The sequence below is a fragment of the Episyrphus balteatus genome, chromosome 3 (assembly GCF_945859705.1).
Source record: "Episyrphus balteatus chromosome 3, idEpiBalt1.1, whole genome shotgun sequence".
Lineage (NCBI taxonomy): Eukaryota > Metazoa > Arthropoda > Insecta > Diptera > Syrphidae > Episyrphus > Episyrphus balteatus.
In genome coordinates, this window is record NC_079136.1 from 79,552,945 (window position 1) to 79,559,623 (window position 6,679).

General features: G+C 29.2%; 1 long non-coding RNA gene across 2 annotated transcripts; it reads right to left on the minus strand.

Moving 5' to 3' along the window:
• Positions 1-1,947: 1,947 nt before the first annotated feature.
• Positions 1,948-5,764, minus strand: LOC129915333 (uncharacterized). Of its 2 annotated transcripts, XR_008772278.1 has the most exons (3): positions 5,461-5,762; positions 5,273-5,394; positions 1,948-3,296 (listed from the first exon to the last, which is right to left on the minus strand). It is a non-coding gene; the product is annotated as an uncharacterized LOC129915333 (long non-coding RNA). The 2 variants fall into 2 exon arrangements; XR_008772279.1 differs by lacking the exon at positions 1,948-3,296 and having other exon boundaries at positions 5,188-5,394; positions 5,461-5,764.
• Between the last annotated feature and the right edge of the window lie 915 nt (positions 5,765-6,679).

Below are 6,679 nucleotides of genomic sequence, written 5' to 3' on the forward strand. Positions count from 1 at the left end.
ACTTTTGTCACTGAAAAATGTTAATTTGATAGCTATTATTATCAATTTTTTTTTCGGTGTACTTAAATAATTATAAAAAATATTATCCATATTTTAACGAATGAACCAAATGAACATTGAACCAAATTAGCAAACAAAGTATAGAATATAAGATATTTGTATCGAAAGATTCTTATTGAACATATAAAAACTTAAACTTTTCCTTTTTTAACAACACCCTGTATGCAACTGATGACGATGAGATGGGTAGATAAAGAGTAATATAATGATTGAAGTAGATATGAGACTGGTTTGAAAAGCAACCGAATGATATTGATTGATTGGCTAATGAAGCTGTTTCTGGTTGAATGGTTGATATTGCTATATGGTGTACATTGTACATAGTACAAAAATATAAATAATCAAAAAAAAAAAACACTCAATTTTGTCATTTGAAAGTGTATCGAAGGACAATGCTGAGGAATCTGATTCGATTTATTGAAAACAAAATTAAATGAATAATTTGATTAAACTCAACCAAATTAAATGAATATACAGATATAATATAAATAGACTTGTTTTTTTTTTTGTGCCTTTCATGCATCAGAGAATAATAAATTATATGCATCAAATGCAGACAAATAATATATATTTTTTTATTGAGATTTAAATGCATTCAATTATTCCAGTGGGAACGATCATATTAAAATTTAAAATATCTGTGGCCTTCAATAAACAATTGTGGGAATTCTTAAAAAGGTTACAATTTTATTCAACTTAAATAGTATTCCATGTCAAGCATTTTTCAATAATCCTGTAGGTAATTACTTTCCATTTAACCATATAAAGGGAATCCCTATGGCATGTGTTTGCATTCTTCGTCGCAGTAAAATTTGTCTGGTAACATATACCATACCTACAAGTCTATAAAGCGTGTATACAAGTAACTGAAAAAGTGCAGAGAAATAAGTCCCCGGAAGCTAAGTCCATTGAGGTACTTAGTATCTAGCTACTTTATCCACTTTAGTTAAGTGGCAAGTTCAAAATTTCAAAAGTTCAAAATCTACGAAAACACTTTTTTTATGATTTTAATCGGAAATAAACTATGCCATTCAATTTCTTACATATTTTTTAAATTTAAAAAAAAAAATAGTTTTTGTACCTATAAAAAAATTTGGAAAAGTTAAAAAAAAAAAATTGTTATTCTGTTTTTAAGAAATTATTTTGTCACATCTTTAAACAGCATTTCAAGTACATAAATCCATTTTGAAAAAAAATGATTGTTCAAAAAAAAATTTGAAATTATACAGGGTGTTAGAACTGAAGATATTATAATTTAAAAGCAACAAAACAGGGCTTTTCAGAGAAAAATAACAAAGAAAAATAAACACATTTTCTCGTCTGTTGTTTGTTTATTTCTTTTTGAACAAAAGCCTTGATTTTTGTTTGTTATTTTGCTCTGAAAACGTCTGTTTTTTTACATTCAAATTCAAATATCTTTCGTTCTAATTTCAACTTTGGAAATTTGTATACATTTTTGAAAACTGCAATAACACGGCAAGTTTTCAAAATAATAAACCAACCACATCAAACAAATTTTTTTCAGGGTGTTGCTCTGAAATAAAAGAAAGAAATTGAGTTTTTATAAAACATGGAACTGTTAATTAATTTGCAGCAAAATGGAGTATGAAATAAGAAATATTTTGATAAATTAATTATTTCTTATTATTAGGCAATGTTTTAGTGAAAGAATTGTAAAAAACAAAAATCAATTATGAGCGGAGGAAGCAAAATACTGATGCAAAGTCGGGATTCTTCGAAATTTCACAAAAACTGTATTAAATCGAAAACCGTAAGGATTTGGGATGAACATCAAGTTACCAAATTCTGAGAGCCGTAAAGTTGGCCTATCAGCATATTTCGTTTGATCCATTACTTTTGAGACACCCTGTATTTAAAAAAAAATCCAAAATTGATTTTTGTGAAATTTTTTTTTACTTTTAAATTAAGGGTACTTAATTTTGTTTTTACAAAAATTTTCGTTGAAATCGGTTAAATGGTTTATGTCCAAAAATCATACAAAAATATTAATATGATACAGATTAGACAGTAATACTTTTCATTTGATACCAATATGATCTTTTTACGTCATTTATTTTTCAATCTACGAAATCTTGATTTTGAGATCAGCAACCTTAACCTCAAATATCTCGACTTTCCATTGAACGATTTTGAAAATATTTCACACACAGAGCATGCTCAACGCCATTTTCCATTTAATACCTAATTCGTCCTTGTACACGCGGGCCATGAATCCATATAATAGTACAATGGACATTCCATTTGCACAGGAGCAGATAATTTGTTTCTTTTTTACATATTCTGAACATTTTTAATTTAAGGAGATGTGACCTTTTTGAATTACTACCAACACTTTTAAGTTATTGATGTTAAAATGAGTTAAGGTAATGGTTCTTCTCTCAAGCGTACAATATTCATCATATTTTCATTGGTAATTATATTAATACCACAAACGGTCTGCCTGACGCCAAGAGGCAATGGTAATTTAATCTGTGGTTAATTGATAAATGATTCATACAACCGCCAATAACTTAAAGCCAACCCCAAATCACTGCAAATGTAACAAAACCAACAACATTAATAGTAAGTGAGCAATCTTTCTTGAAATCTTTTCTATCGAAGAACCAAAATTTAGTTATTACACTTTGTAAAGGAGCCAAGTTATCCGGCAGTTTTAGCTGCTCAACCCGTTTCATTACATTTCTTTTTGAGTGCGCGTAGATGTATAAACTTCCATTCTCCTGCGTGCTTTTATATTATTCGATCAAAACAATTTCTGGCTACCGACAGAGAGTTTGTTTGACCAATAGATAAAAAAAAAAAATGAATTGCTATTCCAACAAGAAAGCACAACCAACCATCATCGGCATCGCATTGGTATCGGTCTTGTTCCTGGGCTAAATCAAATTGTTTGCTTAGAAGGAAGTTATTGTTGTTGTTTATTCTTTTTTATTTTTTGTTGTTGTTGTTGTTGTTATCAGTTTCTTCTATAAGATTTTTGTCCATTTACTGATTGATTTGACGTGAAGAGAGAAAGAAAATGCAATTTAACTTATCTAAAGGCAACCTTTAGTAAAGGAATTTTCGTCTTTATGAAAAGGAAAATAACTCTTCTTGAACGTTGAGTTTTCAAAGTATAACGAATAGATGAAGTTCTTTTCAAGAAAAGTGAAGTATAAATGTTGGCTGACAGTTCTTGGTAAGTGAATTGAATTGAACTCAAATTGTTTGTTGTCCTAAGGAAAGAAAAAAAAAGAGAAAATACCTCAACGATAAAGCGATAAAATTTGTGGTTATTAGTTTGGGTGAAGAATATTGCTTTTTGAGTGTCATGCTTTTGTAGATTCAATTGTGATGATTATATTATAGCAAATTTAAAGTTTGAAGATATAGTAAGAGAAATATTCTCAAAAATTTAAACCAATGTGTGTATATTTTTGGTTGATCATTCATTAGAATGATCAACACGTACGAAATACGTTCCAAATAAAAATAATGAATTCCAAAAGTCCATAATGGACTTTTGACCCATTTGAATGGGTTGTAAGTCCACAAATCAATTATGGACTAATAACCCAGCCAAGTGGGTTAAAAGTTCACACAAAATTTAATTGGAATTTTGGCCTATATCTTTTAAAAACTTTCTACATACTAAGGCCAAAATGTACTCTGATCGTGCTCGCTGTTTCTCTCGTTATACATTTTTGTATTAATATATAAAGAGAGTAGACAAATATAAAATTCTCGTGAATTGAAAAATTACTTTATTAAATTTTCGAAAATGAAACACGCGTCAATTTTACAAAATTTTGAAAACTTAATTAAGTAGTTTTCAAAAATTCTTTTAAAAGTTGAAAAGTTGGAAAAAGAATGAAGTAATTTTAAAAATTTGGCTTGAATTTTCAAAAGTTACTCAGACAAAAAAAAACGAAATTGAAATGGGCCACACTGCAGGCACCAGCTTTCCAATAGAAAAAGAATTATCAAAATTGGTTCACTCAGTCCAAAGTTATGAGGTAACAAACACAAAAAAACACAGACGAATCGAATACCTCCTCCTTTCTGGAAGTCGGTAAAAAATAAAAAAAAAAAGATTGAGTGATTAATTTGACTTTTAAATATTCATGTATAAGTGCTTCTTGAGTGAATTCCGATTTTAAATCGAGAAGAGAATTTCTCTTCTGAAAAACATTTTGCCTGTCATTTTCGTGCCAGTAAAACAGTTTCAAAGACTTCTAAATGCTTCCGGACGCTTCTGGACCTCCAATCGAAAACGACATTAATTAACGTCCATATTATTGACAAATTTCAAAATTTCGTTCTGGTCCTAAGAAAAAAATTTTTGTCAAGTATAAAAAATAAAATCGCTTTTTTGGATTCAGCTGTTGTAGCTTAAATATATTTTTTAACGAATCCTAAACTTTCCCTATAGTACCTTCATTTATCACAAGTCAAAATTGTAAGTAATAGTTTGGTATAGAATTAAAATTTTACTAAAACTTTGAAACCATAGAAATTTAATATTTAATTTATTCAGATTCATGAAAATCATTTTACATAAAATTTCTGTTTAATTAAAAGGAAAGACATTTGGTTTGGATTAATTATACACTAAACGAAACATTGAATATACTTTGCATAAGCAAAGTACACTCCTTTAAGTTTGGTTAAAAACTTTAATTAAAGGCACTTGGTGGCAATCCGCAAAGTAGTGTAACACAAAGTGTCTATAAAACTTGGAGACAATTAAGAAAACCGTTATGTTTTTATAAGCAATATATATTATTTTCCACACCACTTTTTGTGTTATAATTTTTTTTTTGGCTTTGCTTACGAATAAATGTAAAAAATAAGATAAAAGCACAATGCTAGAACCGAGGAACTTAATTTGCTCCTCAATTATGTATGGGATTGAAATTTGAAACTTTCCAAACATGACGTTTACAATGAGAAATTTTAAAAATGTTTGATCATTTATATTTAAATACAATATTTGCTTTCTACCTATTTGAATAATTTCCCAAGATTAACAAAGCTAAATCCATTATGGTAAATTCTTTGTTAAAGGAATCCTTTCATATATGATATGCTGATAAAATCCAACATTTGAGCCATAAAAAATCCTAGTTCTGGGAAAAATTTATTGAACATTGGATTCGTATTGTTTACGCTTAACAGTAAAATAAGAATTTATAGAAATAGGAACATTCACATTTTCTTGTTCTATGCCTTTTTCATTTCACTGATTAATTAGGACATAAATGTTGGTCGAAAACTTCAACGGCGGCGGCATTGTTTAAAATTGCCAGACTTAGTAAATTTTCAAATATGTATCTGTCAAATAAGCCAGAAAAAAATCTTATGTTTCCAAATTAATCACAGTAAAGTCACTGAACTTACCAAAAATATCCATTGTTGTTGAAGAGTTTCAACAAATATTCATGGTTTTTGAAAAATCTCTCTCCCATTCAAACAACACGAAACTTGAAATTTTGGACAGATTTTATCCATTGAAGCTATATGTAAGAATTCTACTGCACTCTTTGATCTGCTGGGGGGTCAATAGTTGACTATTTTATTAGGAGGACACATTTTAAAGAGTTCATCGTTTATATCGATTATAAAAAAATAAATATGAATAAGTTAAATCAATAATAAAATATTTGGAAATATGACAAAACGATCAAAGTGAAATAATTTTTGTAATTACTTTATTGTAGAATACTATACACTAAATCTATTGTATAAGCCCGCAGATTGAACGAAGGCATTTTTGAGTACGTTCGGGTTTAAATAGCCCTGATGAAAATTGCTTAGAGAGTGCGTGGTTTGAACCAAAAGTCCAAAACCCATGTGAGAAAACATGAAACACTGATGAAATTCAAAATTGGAGTTAAAGATGAAATAGGAACAAAGAAACCTAAAGTCCTCAAATTTTTTGAGGTGAATGTGTGATTTTGGAAGAAACGGAAAATCCGCTTTAAGTCCCAAAACATCAATAGTATAGATGGTACCCCTACGCACTTTATTAAAAATTTAATTACGAATAAACTACGTCTAAAATGCGGTCTTTTGTTGCAAAAATTACATAACTAAGAATTTTAGTACTAAATTGAAATCTAGAAATTATGAATAACAATGAAGCTATTCAATAAAAACGATACCAATCTCTTTTCCAAGATAGCGGCTGCGCCCGACGTCCAATCATCCCAACAAATTGACTATAATAATGACAACCACCCGAACACATTCCATGAAAAAAATTTTGTCCCGCGTAAAATGCGAATTAATTTAGGTACTAACTTGCCTGAGCTAGTATTAGTAAACAAATAACTAGTTTTTTCTAATTTCATTGCCGATATGCACTACGCTAGTTTGAAGGTCACGGTATTTGAAATCATAAATTTGAGAGACCATAAAATGGGTTACATCTACATGGTTTTTGAGTATTTAAAGGGTAGAGTTGCCTACTTTCGGCCGTTTCCAGTTTCCGCCACCTTTCGGAAAATCGTTATAATTACCTAAGAATTTCATAGGGTTTATTCCAAAATTCTGCTCTTATGCGGTTCTCTTATTTGTTAGAACACATACGAACAAAAATTTGTAATAAACCTCTTCG